The sequence below is a fragment of the Eptatretus burgeri genome, chromosome 9 (assembly GCF_056783735.1).
Source record: "Eptatretus burgeri isolate ZD-2024b chromosome 9, Ebu_testis_v1, whole genome shotgun sequence".
NCBI lineage: Eukaryota > Metazoa > Chordata > Myxini > Myxiniformes > Myxinidae > Eptatretus > Eptatretus burgeri.
The window spans coordinates 17,177,321-17,192,926 of NC_140969.1; the positions used below are offsets into that span (position 1 = coordinate 17,177,321).

Genomic DNA, 15,606 nt, shown 5'->3' on the forward strand with positions numbered 1-15,606 from the left:
GGGTATGTTCACATTTCAAACTTGTTTTTTGATTAATCAATCAATTACTTAATTACTTCATTATTATCGATTTATTAATTCCTTATTTATTTTCTTTTTCATCTGGGCAATATCTCAGGCACCTTTTGAGATAGGAAGCTGAAATTTGGACATGACTGTGACCAAGTGATTTGGCTATTTTCATCATCATTTTTTGATGAATTACTTAATTTTCAAAAAGTTAGATTCGGATGAAACAGTGCTGGGTTTTGTTATGCTATTAGCCAATTGATAAAGAAATTATTTTACAATTATTAGTTATTACCTGCACCACCGAAGGTGAAGGAGGTTACATTTTCACCCCTTTCTGTCTGTTGTTTGTCTGTTTGTGTACAGGATATCTCAAAAAGTTGTGGAAGGAGTGTAATGAAATTTGGTGGACACGTTGGGTGTGTGACAAAGAAGAATTGATTCAATTTTGGTGAAGATCCGGATTCGGATCTGATCATTTTTTAAGTAATTCTTCACCATTGATAGATAGGGCGAAACCGATATATAGCACGACATCTCAAAAAGTTGAGAATGGATTTGGACGAAACTTGGTTGACAGGTTGGGTGTGTCGCAAGGACGAATTGATTCGATTTTGTTGAAGATCAGTGTCTGCATCTGGATACGAGAATTATTTAATTTTTAACGTGATTCTTCACCATTGAGAGATCGGGCCAAAAACAACATAGTTCTGTGTAGCATGATATTTCAAAAATGGTTTGGGCCCGGTATGTTCTCGTGGATCAGGCATTACGTGGCGGAGGTATGCGCTCCACCGAGTGCCCTTCTAGTTTTAATTATGCAATTAACAAATCAATCAATTATTGCACACCGCTCCCTCCAAATTCCGTCTCCTTGTGCTGCATGGCGAGCATCATTTGTACACATTCACCTCAGAAGTGCGCCGCTCCCTCCCAATTCCATCGCCATGTGCTGCACGATGGCATCGCCAGGCGCCAAAGGCACCCCTGCAATATTGTCGCGTGCTGGGGGATTATTTATTTATTTGGCATTGGGACGGTGTACTTTGAATGTACCTGTACTTGCTTTATTAGTGTTTTCACAGACGAGAATTTAGTAAATGTGCTAAAACTGGAACAACGCTACATTGAACCTGCACTGGAAGATGTCAACATTACTGAGGAGGAAGGAAGGCAGAAGCTCCTGAATCTAAATGGCAGCAAGTCAGCAGGACCAGATTGTTTACACCCTCAATGTCTCAAGGAAACGGGTGGCACCGGCACTAATTGAGACCGATAATCCAGAAATCATTGGAAGAAAGGCATTTAAAAAAAAAATAATAATAATAATAAAAACTTGCTGAAAACTACCACCCTGTGTCATACTTTAGTGGCATGAAAAATAATGGAGAGTGTTGTGAGGGATGTTGTGGTAAAGCACATGACAACACATGGTCAGTTTGTGGACAGCCAGCATGGTTTTACACCCAGCCAATAATGTACGTCTCATCTACTTTGCGTCTTTGAGGAAATGACTCAATTGATTGTTTTGGAGATCCTGAAGATATCATGTACTTGGATTTTCGTAAAGAATCCGATGCTGTCCCACACAGAAGGCTCCTTGAAAAAGTGGCGGCACATGGAATTGAAGAGAAGCTGCACAGACGGATTGAGGCATTCCTATCTGGCAGAATACAACGAGTGGCTATCAATGGGGTGAAATTGGAATGGAAATCAGTTGGAGGTGGAGTCCCCCAAGAGTGTACTGGGGCTTTCGCTGTTCATGCTACTTATAATCAATGATATACCAGATGGGCTCATAAACTGTGTATATTTTTGCTGATGACACAAAAATCATTGGTACAGTAAAAAAAGCAATAGTCAAAAGGTCTCGATGCAAGATGATTTGAACGTAGCAAAAAAAATGGTCAGACAAATGGCAACTCCCTTTCGACTCAAACAATTGCAAAGTATTACATGTCAAAAGATCAAACACATGGACTGCTGATCATATGAGTGGGATAGATTTGCTCGAAGTACAAGAAGAGAAGTACTTGGAGGTGTTGATAGGTTCAGAGCTTAAATTCCACAAGCATGTTTCAGCAGCTGCACTAAAAGCAAACCAGATATTTGTAATTATCAAAAGGACATTTATGAATTTGACTAAAAAGACAAAAAAGATTCGACAAAATTTGATTCAATCCTAGTTCGACCACACCTCGATAATAGAAATATCCTTTGGAATATGAGATACAAAACGGACGGGGACAAGATCAAGAGTGCAGTGAAGAGCAACAAGACAGTTTCTGGAACTGCATGGTGTGACATATGAACTTTGACAACAAGCCCTCAATCTCCACTCTCTGCATTGTAGACGTCGAAGAGGTGACCTGATCACAGTTTACAAGATCATGGTAGGTGAAGTAAGAATACCAGCAGAGATGTTCTTCACAAGAGAAATCCAGCAAAGTACCCGAGGACACACATTCAAGCTGCACAGACAGGTCGAGACTGGATATCAGAAGCAAGTTCTTTAGTCAGAGGATTGTAATGGATTGGAACAATCTCCCAAAAAGTGTGGTTGAAGCAAAATCGATTCAATCCTTCAAGGCCAAACTTGACACTCATTGGTGGAATCAAAGGTTCCTGACCGACAGGACCTGACGCATGCACAAATGGTAGGTAATGTATTGCACCTGACGCATGCACATGAAGAGACCAGATATTGTAGCGAAGATCGGGATGACGATGATGATGGAGCATTGTTTTACTTAGTTTTTTTTTTTTTTTTAAACAATTTAAGGGATACTTCCTCTGTTGTTCCAAGTCTTTCCTTGAAAAGTCAGAACGACACACAGCCAAACTAGAATTGTCCGTAGCTCAATGTTCTCAAAGTAGTACTCTAATATACGGGCTCAGGCCACAGCAATATATGGGAAAAATGACACGCCCAGACCAGGTATTGAACCCAAGTCATATGGTGAATCGTAGCAGCGCTCTGCCATCTGAGCTATCTATCTGAGCGAGCCACTGAGTGAAAATGGGAAGAAAAAAATAAAAATAAAAATAAAAAAGAGGAAAAAAACGGTTTGTTTGTTCTACCCAATAGAATAAAAAAATAATAATAATAATAGGTTCCACAGGACAAGGAATTACAAGGAAATTTTTGCACAGGAGGAGGCCATTCGGCCCATCATGCCTGCGCCACACCAATACCAGATTTTAATAAATCCATCAAAACCCCTTCCCTTCATATGCAGCCTTTTGGCTGCTACACTGGTACTCTCATATATATATATATATATATATATATATATATATATATATATATATATATATATATATATATATATATATATATATATATATATATATATATATATATATATATATATATATATATATATATATATATATATATTTGTTGTTGTTGTTGATGATCTTTCGGCTGCTCCCGTTAGGGGTCACCACAGCGGATCATCCGTTATGATCCGCATACTGATTTGGCACAGGTTTTACGCCGGATGCCCTTCCTGACGCAACCCTGGTCGCCTCTTACGACACAGGTATAAGGATTGGGTTTCGCCATGAGTCCGGGCTGTCCTACAACCTCTCATAGCGCAGAGCTCCCGTCCTCAAGCAATCCTCCAACCCAAGCCTCCGAGTAGCCGGATTACAGGCGCACGCCACTACGCCCGGTTGTATATATATATATACATATACAGATATATTGTTACGGTTGTGGAAATTCACAGAACACCATTCAGGTTCCCCAGAGGTCAGGTATTTTGGTAAGTGTGTGTTCCAGGTTAGATTTCCCCACCAATGTATTATGGTCATTGTTCGTGTGCCGGGCTGTCCATCTTTGAGGTAGTGTTATTCTTTTCTGTCTTTATTTTAAAACAAACACATCGTCACAACGACAACCCACGGCCGTGTTTGACGGTGATTTCCAACACGGCCACATTTGACGGCAAGATCAGATCAAAACGGCATTACCCTCTGAAAGAGCTGGCCAATCGGAAGTGAAAGGGGCGGATACAGCCTGGGTGAAGGTTCAAAGGTGAAAAGGGGGAGGGCGCTGATTTTGTGTGGTGAAGCCCAGAGTGACCCCTCCCCTTGGGGCTATAAAAGCCGTGTCCGCTCACTGGGAGTGGAGTTGAGCTGGCGGTGGGAGTGGAGAGACGCCCAGCAGGGGAGCGCTTGAGTTGGTGTGGGGAGCTCGGAGGGAGTGGAGAGCAGTGGAGAGCTGGTTGCTTCGAGTTCATGCTGCGCTGGAGTTCGTGGCTTGTGGTTGGAGGTGGGAGTGGAGAGACGCCCCCTTGAGAGCTGGAGAGTTCGGAGTTTGGGCAGTTGGTTCACTGGGGGTTCGCTGGCGCGACCAGGAGGCCTGAGTCGAGACCCATTCACTCCTCCAGCGCGTCGTCGGCTAAGCCAGGCCGCAGTGGAGGCCGGTCGACGAAGGGAGCCAGTAGGAGCTCAGGGGTCCGGGCAAAGACACCGAGGGTCACCGAACCAGGACCCAGCGAGTCACGAGGGTGGCCAGGTCGCCCGCCCGGTCTCTCGGAGCCCCTTCGGTCATCCCGGCTCTGAGTAATTATAAAGGCTCATGAGCCCGGTTCTTTCTTTCTGGGGTTTTGGATGAAAGTCTGTGGCGCCTTGTCTACCTAAGTAGAACTGATTAAGTGCATGACTGTGTACATGATAATCGGCATCGGCTGAAGGCTTTTTGCTCGTGTCTTGTCCCCATCCCCCCATTCATTGCATATGTGCATTTAAAATAAATACCCCTATTGTTTGAATGTTAACCTGCTCGTTGTGTCACTTTCTGCCATGATGCGTTCGGAATATTAGCTGGCTGATTACAAGCTGATCAAACGTACATCTGGTCCGACGGGACTTGGCGATATAAAACTGCTCGGCAATCGCATATGGAACAAGCTGCTTAAGCGGCTCGTTTTCATGCAGGCCCTGTCGAGGTATAAACTCCCGGCATTTCTGTCCGCGTGAATAGTTAGGTATATCGACAATTCGGCGATTGACCCTGTAGCGCGTGGACAGAAGAGTTGGCTGGTTTATGGTGCGTTAAAAACACCCGTAGCTGGGTTTCGGCATTGATCTGGAAGCTATGACTAGATTGCGTATTCGGCAGGCGCGCGCGGCCGCAATTGGGCTAAGGCGGTCGCCCGCACGCCAGACGGGTGGAAATCCACAACAATACATATATACATACATACATATATATATATATATATATATATATATATATATATATATATATATATATATATATATATATATATATATATATATATATATATATATATATATATATATATATATAAAACCGACCAGTCACCTGTGGAGAATTCCCATCCAATAACACTCATTTAAAACATTGGCACATTATCGTTGAACAATAAAAATTTCAGACCTAAAGGTGACCATTTGTCACTTCTTATTATTTTCTGACAGCCGAACTCAAAATTGGTTTAAGCTACAAACTTAGCTTAAACAACAATTTACTGCATTATAGTGTGGGAAGGTGCAAACTGATCAAAATTTTAATAGCTTGAAAGGATTCCACAAAAATATGCAAAAATGCATTCCTTTGAAAAGGAGTAGGAAGGGATCAGAGGGGTGGGCGGGAATACGACTGTCAATCAGCCTGATAGGGACGGGGCCGCTAGAAATTTGTCTTAGGGCCAATAAGACCTAGATAGCTGTGGTTAAGGCCCAGTGACACCTTGATGTTTTAGCTAGCAATGGCAACGTATCAAAATGTATGTAAAACACTGGCTTACGTTGAACTTTTGATGTTTTTTTTTTTAAAGATTCGGACGTATTCATAACGAGTTGGTCATATGCATAACGTATTTGTAACGGACACAGAACGTTTCGTTGTCTTATAGATAACTTATACCAACGAATGCTTAGCCTGTTGTCGGCGTTTACAACCTATGCCCAACGATAATCGAACTTGTGCATAGCGCTGCACGTATCCCCAACGATCACGTGGCATAGCCTACTAAAAGGCTGCCGCACAATGATTCAAATCATAACCGCCGCAGAAATGGAAGTGTCAACATCGCAGTCACACCTTGGCGATCTTGCCAGCATATGCCAACATCTGAAAAATGCGTCTAAAACGCTGGCGCACGTCGAATACGGAATGGGTAAGTTTGGTATACGTGACTAGAACGCTAAAGTAGGCTATCATATGTCATAGTAAGTGGAGTACGTCTTGTAATTTTAAACGTGTTAACAATTTTACGACATACTTGCCGTATGCCTCACACGTTCCGCATGCGATGGGAATAAGTTGTATGCACGATATGCAAACGTTGGCACACGTTGACAAAAGTTACTTGTAAGCTACTCACAAGTCGAAACACGTCGAGCTCATGTCTTGCGTACCCGAAAGTTATTTCTAACTTATGAGTAAAGTGGTTTGAAGCAATTCCTTACGTATTTCCTACGCACATCGACGTATGCAGACGTATTTGATTGACGTCTTCCGGACGACAAAAGAACTAAATGAAGGTGTTTCTAACTTACAACTACCATATAATGGCGTATTGGCAGCGTTTTGGGGAATTGGTATATAAAAATGGAGTTCACACAGGAGTAGTCTAGAAGCCAAAATCTGTGTTCAGTGTTCCAGACTCCATGGTTTTTTTTTTTTCTTTCTTTCTTCGGCATGACGGTGATGTTGACACTTCGATTTCTTGTGTGGTTATGATTTAAATCGTCGAGCGGCAGCCTATTAATTATAACCGCACCAGAAATCGAAGCATCAACATCACCGCCATACCAAAGAAAAAAAAAACAAAAAATTAAAAAAAAACAGGGAATCTGGAACACTGATGCTAAACATTACCGCGACGCGTTTCGACTTATGAGTAACTTACAAGTAACGTGTGTCGACGTGCATCAACGATCGCGTAACGTGCCTACAACACGTTACTCATAGGTTAGAAATAAGCTTCGGGTACGCTAAACATTACCTCGACGTGTTTCGACTTATGCGTAACTTACAAGTAACGTGTGTCAACGTGTGTCAACGATCGCATAACGTACTTAAAACTTATGGCCAGCGTAGCGGAACTTGAGTCATACGCTGGCACAAGTCGTAAAATTTCAAGCATGCTAAAATTTGAGGACAACCGCAAAGTACAACGATGAAAGCCAGCGTACTACGACGTATGGCAGTGTTTTTCAGCGTGCTCTCAATGTTTCCAAAACTTACCCATAACGTATTAGACGTGCGCCAGCATTTTAAACAAATTTTTCAAAAATCGGCATAAGCTGGCTAAAACGTGAAGGTGTGACTGGGCCTTAAACAGTGGAATATTATCACCGTCCGTGGAGGAGAGTCACGGGGCCAATGGACAGCAACAACACACATATTTCTATAGAGTATGTACTATTTCGAATGTTAAATCGTCTATAATGTATATACAGTACCAATACAATGTGAGCACGTCTATAAAGCTTGTATGACAACATTTGTAAATCAGTAGTTGAACATCTTCATCATCATCTTATAATCAAATAGTTCAATTGTCACCTTTGTTCTAACCTATCGACCCTTTGGACTGCTTCTTCTTCTTCTGGGCAACTTGGCTGCCAGGTAGCTCATTTTGTTGGGGCACGACTGCCGCTGATGCTTTGCCCCGATACCAGTACACTGGTATTCATTTTGCCGACATCAGAAGGATGACAAGCCGAGTCAACCCCACCAGGTGTCAATTCAGTGGAAAACGGAGCTCAAACTCAGGACCCTAAGATCCCAAGTCAGCCATCCTAACCGTGAAGACAACACCAGCCTTTTTAGGTCATGTGGAGGTGGGTCGGTTCGTTCAGTTTTGTTGTGCAGATCACCAATCTAAACGAAATTCACCCTGTACATTCATGAGAACACACCATTGAAATTCCTACTTGTTTCCATATGCACAAGTTGACACACCGACAGTTATTACCATTTGAAATTACCACCATGAAGTGGGTGTAGCATGCTTGTAATCGCGGAGGAAACGACCAGGAAACAACAAATGAAGATGGCGGCGCCCATGGTTGTCATGTGATTGAGTGATTTTTGGTCTTTCAACAACCAAATATGCGTTGTTTCATACACTTGGGCACGGAGGATGATGAGAAAGTGACGCAATTCACGGATAAGAGCTGGCGTAAGGTACGCGAGTGTGCGAAGGCTTGGTGCGACGCCACAGATAGTGAAACTATCAACAAATGCCGTTTGCTGGCTGATCAAATTATGAAACTGCTGCCAATGACTGATCCTCCTGTGGATGCTGGCCGTCACCGGTTCTGCTATGCGTCGTTTTGTAACAAGGATCATATAAAACGCGCTGAAGCCAGGACAAAGGAAATCAGAAGCCAGCACGACTGCAGTTTCTGCGAGAGCCAGTGAAGTGGTGGGCGGACTCGAAGAAGAGAGGCACTCATACCACAAAATACGTAGAAAATCCCTCAGAACCTCTGTACAAAGGGTGGCTGGCAAATCAGCTGGTGAACTGCCAAGAATTTGTATCATATGCCAGAAAAAAGACAAATTCATCAGTGTCAAAGGAAAATCTCAACGTGATCAGTTGTCCCTGGCAGAAACACAGGATGGAGAAAAGCTGAGGGAAACTGCTGAGCAGAGGAGAGATGAACGTGATGTGAGAATAATGACAACTATAAAGGATAAAGACTGTGTGGCACTGGAAGTTTGTTATCACCGTAAATGTTATTACGAGTATGTGAATGACACATACCATAGACAGAGTCAAAGTAAACTCCAAACTCATAAAGTGAACTATGACTCAACATTTGACATTTTCTGTGATAAAGTAATCCAGGTAAGACTCATTGATGGAAAGCAATCTATACATATGAAGAAGTTGTGTGAGATGTTCAATGACCTACTCAGAGTATGCGAAGGTCAGGATAAGGCCAACTACCAGGCAAAAAGACAGAAAATCATGTCTGGGTGCAGTTCCTGCAGTCTTTTCTTCAATCGCCCACCAAAAATGTCTGAGAGCGAAGTGGTGTACATGAAGGACATTAATATTGGTTCCATTGCTCAGGCTGCTGTTGTAGATAGTAGCTCTACAACAGAAACAGAGTCAACTACAGAGGATGAAGCCAGCCAGGGTCCACAGCAGGGTGACTCAGGCCTCAATTTACATGTTCTATACTCGGGAGCACTCATGGTGAGGGATGACCTGAACAAACACCAAAGTGTGGACATTAGATGGCCACCACTTGCTCCTGACTTTGACATTTCAAATGCTGAAAGAGCCATCCCTGTTGCATTGTACAACCTTGTTGCATGGATTGTGGGCCTGTCAGACGAGCCAACCCTGGAGAAATTTGTGGAACTCCCACGGCATATTCATCTGAAAATGCTCTCTGTTCTTCAAGACGTTGTTTCTATAGCGTCAAGGGGTCAGACGTTTACTCCGAAGTTCTATGCATTGGGCCTGACTGTGAAACATTGGACTGGTTCTACTCGACTGAGAACTGCTCAACAAGCTTGGGCATTGTGTCTCGGTCAGTACAACACAGGCGTTGGAAACTGCTTTGGCACTGTTGCAGATTGATCAGGAGGGGAAACTGCCCTCAAACTGCCTCAGAAATGTACCGACAATATTTGTGTACGATAACATTGATTTCAGTGAGGAGACCCTCACCGGTCATGGGACCACTCACCATACCAATGGATTGATGATACAAGATGCACCCTCTGAGCCGATTCAGCACGCTCGTCCAGTGACTCCAATTAGCCGTCACCAGCGGTCATTCGTTGGTAACACGCCACCCATTCTCAAGTATGGTGGCAGGAAAAGGCAAGGGACCACAGCCTTTTACAGTTGTGACATTGACATCAGTCCGTCACAAGAGGACAGGCTATCGCTGGATGTGCTCTATTACACAATGAAAACGGTCCAGAAAACGGACGGGCGGTTGCCGACATGGACTGGGTAAAACACCCTCCTTCGTCGGGATGAAGAGTTGACCAAGTCAGTCATCATCTACCTTCCCGTGATCGAGGCATCACCCACGGAACTGAACACCGTTTACACGGTCCAACGCCAAAGCATCGATATGGCTGATAAACTGGAACGTGAAGAAGTACATCTAGTCTTCGACCTTGCGATCTACAGTAAGGCGCAGGAGATTCGTTGGTTGCACCCAGAGTTGACAGAAAGGTCGGTAATTCGTCTCGGCAAATTCCACCAACTCATGAGCTTCCTAGGCATGATCGGCAAAAGATTCAGAGACGCAGGTCTGCTAGACCTCATAATATAATCTGGTATTGTCGCTCACCGTTCTGCAAATTCAGTAATAAATGGCCACCACTATAACAGGAGTCTGCGCTGTCACAAGCTCGTCTACGAAGCGCTAGGAAGACTATGCTTCCAGGCCTTCATGGACTCCCTCGCAGAGGAGACGTGTGTGCGATTCGAGAGGTGTATTGAGCATCTCCAGGAAACGTTTCCGTCTCCGTTGTTCGAACAGTTACTGTCATCGGAAAAGGTCTCGGAAATGTTCACACGCTACAGCGACTTCAGACAGCAGCAATGTACAGCGAGCAAAACATTCACATTCTGGTGCTCCGACTTGGAAATGGTGGAGCGAGCACTAGAGCTTATATGGGCAACTCGTACTTTGAACTGGCCGAAACACCTTGCGAGCACGAGAGCGTCAATGCCCTGGTACTTTGCCAACGATCACCTAAACTATGCAAGGTACTTACCCGTTTACTGGCTGGAAATGGCCGGGCTAGAGCACTCCCACCCAGACACCTATCAAGCGTGCATGGACGGCAAATGGACTGCCCAACGGCATCTCGTTATGGATTTAGTAGTGTTGCGTACGATCAGATCATAGAGCAGACTTTAAATAGGGACAGCAAGACCAGTGGATGCATCATTGGTTACACTCAGAAAAGCACAGCTGTGAAGAAGTGGATCCTGTCCCAACCAGCACATGAGTAAATCGCAAGGAAATGCGAGTCCATGGCAGGTATCCACGACGAGCCCCGAACGAGAAAGGATTTGGATGTGTCGAGCGCGAAGAAGAACGAAGCAGCGGTGGTACAAGTGATGGACACAGTACTTCAAATGATTAACCCTTTCTCCAGCACTCACCTTGAACTCGTCAATATTAGTTCAGGTGTCATCGCACCGCCAGCCACTTCCACGGACTTGATGAACGCGCATGTCAAGGGAGAGAATGCTGTTGTGCAATTCATGCGTGATCGGCTTCTCTCGGGTGAGGACCCATTCTTCAGTCCGATTTCAAAGGCCAAATTGGCAACTTTCTCGAAGGATCTCGATAAGGATAACACTCCACGATCTGCTCGCGTACCCACTGGCGAACATATCTTTCCCGCTGGCATCTGGTGATGGTTCGATTGCCAAGACGGACAAAGCCAAACTCCGCAACTATATACTGAAACTGTGGCCTGATTGCCGTGTGGACACTTGGCCTATCCAAGGTGCAACGATTGTGGATGTAATGGCCGTTATTCAGGCGATAAAGGCTGGTTCACTGCCCAACACTTTCGGCAAAATGGAAGAGATGGTGCTGAACATCGTAGTGGCCAAAGCACGACATAACCAATCTTCGAGACTGGACGTGGTGCTTGATACTTACCCAAGTATCGGCATCAAGTGCCTGGAGCATGCCAGACGAGCGGGCAGGGTGGGCGATCTTCAGGTGCGAACCATCTACGGACGTGATCAAGCCCTTCCAAAACAGTGGGCTAATTATCTCCTGAGCGGAGCCAACAAGGAGGCTGTGATAGAGTTCATCGTCGAATCGTGGACGAGAAAAATCTCTCCATCAAAACTGGGTGACATGCTGTTGTACGTCAGTCATGCCGGCAAATGTGAGAAAATCGAGGCGTCGAATGGTGTCATGACTGTCGTCAGTACCTGAACTTGAATGTGACCATGAGGAAGCTGACACAAAGCTCCTGCTACTTGCCGCTCACGCGGGACAGAATGAAGAGTCGGTGCGCATTGAGAGTTTCGACACCGATGTGTTTGTGTTGGCGTTGGCTCACTCGAAGTCGATTCGAGCACGAAATTTCCATCTGGTCACAGGAAGTCCCAAGGACATTATCGTCGTTGACATTAGGAAGCTGAGTAATGCCTTGGAAAGTTCTGTCTGCGATGCGTTGATAGGTTTGCACAATTTCACGGGAAGTGATGCCACCAGTGCATTCCACGGTAAGGGCAAAACAAGGCCATTTGACTTGATGATGAAGAGTCTCCATCTCATCACCTGTTTCGGGAGCATTGGTCGAGAATTCACGCTAGATCAGAATATCATTCATGACCTGGAACAATTCATCTGCGCCATGTACAATCAGCCAACCATGAAGAGTGTGGATGAGGCTCGCTGCAAGCTATTCTGCAGCCAGTCGCTGGGAGAACAGAAGTTGCTGCCTACAAGCAACGCTCTGATGCTGCATTGCAAAAGAGTAAACTATCAGTCTGCGATCCACCACCACACGACTGAGAGGTTTATAGAAGCCCCTTCTCCTACAATTCACGGATGGGTGGAACGCAACGGAGCACTGACTGTTCACTGGCTGAGCAAACCGCCAGCGCCGAAGGAACTGTTGGAGGCGACGAAATGTAATTGCAAGAAGATGAAATGCGAGACCAACCAGTGTTCTTGCCGGTCAAAAGGACTGTCCTGCACAGAGAGCTGTGGGTGTCAAAACTGCGCCAACGATGAACAGACCCATGCAGAAATGGAACTTATGGATGATGAAAGCGGAACTGACGATGATTCCGACGACGAACTGTGAATGCAGGTGTCACACTGCTTTTGCTGTGGTGATCTACTACACAGTAGTATTCAGGTTGATTAGCATGTAATAGTGGACTTGAGTTTTGTAATAGCAGCAGCCAAGAGCCGAGTTCAGCAACCGCTTCAGAGCAAGAAATACTGGAGTTCTAGACAGTAATCTTCTTGTGGCGGTTCTACTTTTCATCAGGCTGAGTCGCGCAGTCGCTTTGTCTTTGATTTAATCCGTAAGAGCCAATGTAAGTCTTTAATAGGCGCTATAACTGCCTTTAATAGTCAATGTAACTACCTTTAGAAGCCAGTGTGGCTACCTTTTAAGCAAAAAAGTTGCCTTGGTCAACTCGAAGGCCTGTCTGGTCGGTCCAGACGTTTTTGGCCGGTAAAAATATGTAACTGCTTCGGTTTACGACCTTTAATTATAAACATCTTTAATAACAGTGAATAGGGGTTTCTTTGATAATATATAACTCTGTATAAACATATTGTATCATTTTAAGACCTCACAAGAGTTTTCTTTGACATACATATCAGTCTCACCTTGATTCTTCATTTCTGTGTCAAAATTGTGCTTTCATGTTCGGTGTATCTTTAATTGCCAAAAATGACCAATTGTGTCACATCCTCGACGTGGAAACAAGTGGATTTGGACTCAGCGTCTAAAATTCTTTAAGTATGCCAAATTTCATCCAGATTGGTGATCTGCACAACGAAAATTATTTTCTGAAGGTAATAGCGAGTACCTCCACATGGTCCATTTAGACTGCTGAGACCCCTTTAAGATGCCCAAGACCCTTTAAAACCCCAAAGACCCCAAAATCACCTGAGATGGTTAACACCCCAAAGACCCCTGAAGACTTGGAAGACCCTTTAAGACCCTCAACACCGAGAAAAACCTTTAAGACCCTGAAGCCCCTAAATACCCCCCAAAACTCTGAAGACCCTTTAAAATCGTGAATTCCCCTCATATCCCCAAGACCTTCAAGACCCCAAAGACCCTTTAGACCCTCAAGACCCCAAAACTCCGAAGGCCCTATAAAACCACGAAGACCCCTAATACCCTAAGACCTCTAAGACCCCGAAGACCCTAACGCCATTTAGACCCTTTAAAACACAAAGACCCTTTCAAACCCAAAGATGCATGAGACCCTTAAGACCCCTTAGACCACAAGAACCCCTTTTACCTTTTGACACTTCATACATCTTGAGATCCCAAACACCCTTAAGCACACCCCCCCAAGACCCTTGAGACCCCACCACCCCCCAAGACCCTTGAGACCCCCCTCCCCAAGATGTTCAAGACCCCAAAAGACCCTCAACATGCTTAAGTCCCCTGATACCCTAGATACCCCAAAGACTATTGAAGACCCTCAAGACCCCCACAGACCCTTTAAACCCCAACGACCCTTGAAGACCCCTAATACTCCCAAGACCCATAATACTGCTAAGATCCCTAATACCCCCCAAGAGCCTTTTGACCCCAAAGACCCGTAAGAATTCTTAACATCCCTAAGACCCTCAAGACACCTCACCCCTAAAGACCCTTTAAAACCCCAAAGACCGCCAAGACCCTTTTTACCTTTAATACCTTTTCGACACTTCATACACCTTTATATCCCTTCACCCTTTCATACTTTTATACCCTTTAGATCAATACAACCTTTACACCCCTTAGACCTCAACACCATTTAGACCCCTTTCAAAAACATTTTAGACAGCTTGGATCCTTGAGAATTTAGAGGTTGATAACACTTGACCTTTTTTACATGCTTGAAATATTAGACCCTTTCAACCCCTTCAACACTAATACAGTCACGTACATTTTAGATCTTTATACCATCGAGAAACTTTTAAGTGCACACCACGCAAACATCTATAGTCTTCTTACAAAATAAAGACGATACTTTTCAGCAAGTAATGCTCAAACTCGACCCATACAGGGGGTGGGTACTCTTCTAGTAGTTAATAAAGGCACTCATGTCACAAACTCTTGGCAAAACACTTTAGAACCAGAAATTACCGTTGCATCAATTTAGTCACCAAATTAGTTTCAGCAACGATTGTACGCCATTTCAAATTCTGCATCCCTATCATTCCACCTAAAAGGGGGGTGGGAGGACTGCTCATGTTTAATGCAAAACAAATCCAAAGAATTTTTTTTTTTTTTTAATTGTAAAGAAACAAGCAATAACATTTTTATAAATGCAAAAGCATGTAGGGATGTTATTTCAAAATGTGTGTAAACAAGGTGGGGATAGTCACAATAAGTGTGTGTGTGTGTGTGTGTGTGTGTGTGTGTGTGTGTGTGTGTGTGTGTGTGTGTGTGTGTGTGTGTGTGTGTGTGTGTGTGTGTGTGTGTGTGTGTGTGTGTGTGTGTGTGTGTTCATATTGAATAACATCTGAATATCTTCCTGATATTTAATTCTCTTCCCAATGTTGGCTGCAGTACAACCCAACGGAGATGTCGGGGGCTGTAGCTCTGCTCACGTCATGCCCAATAGTTGAAACCGATGCAATGGTTTAGCCAGAAGAGCCATTTTTAATTTAAATTGTTCCTGGCTGCTCCCAGAACTGTTTTGTCTACCACAGACAGGTTGATGTTTGGTCAGAATTTAGCAATAGCTGATGTGGCACTACAGCAAGGGGTCTGATCATATATATATATATATATATATATATATATATATATATATATATATATATATATATATATATATATATATATATATATACACATATATACATATATATATATATATATATACACATATACATATACATATATATATGTAT

At 43.8% G+C, this 15,606-nt stretch overlaps 1 protein-coding gene and 1 pseudogene across 6 annotated transcripts in view; both read right to left on the bottom strand.

The window, feature by feature from the left end:
* LOC147019626 (trafficking protein particle complex subunit 6b) overlaps positions 1 to 15,606 on the bottom strand; it is a 71,394-nt gene that overhangs the window by 36,215 nt on the left and 19,573 nt on the right. The window lies entirely within an intron of this gene.
* LOC147019627 (signal recognition particle RNA) lies at positions 3,558 to 3,688 on the bottom strand (annotated as a pseudogene).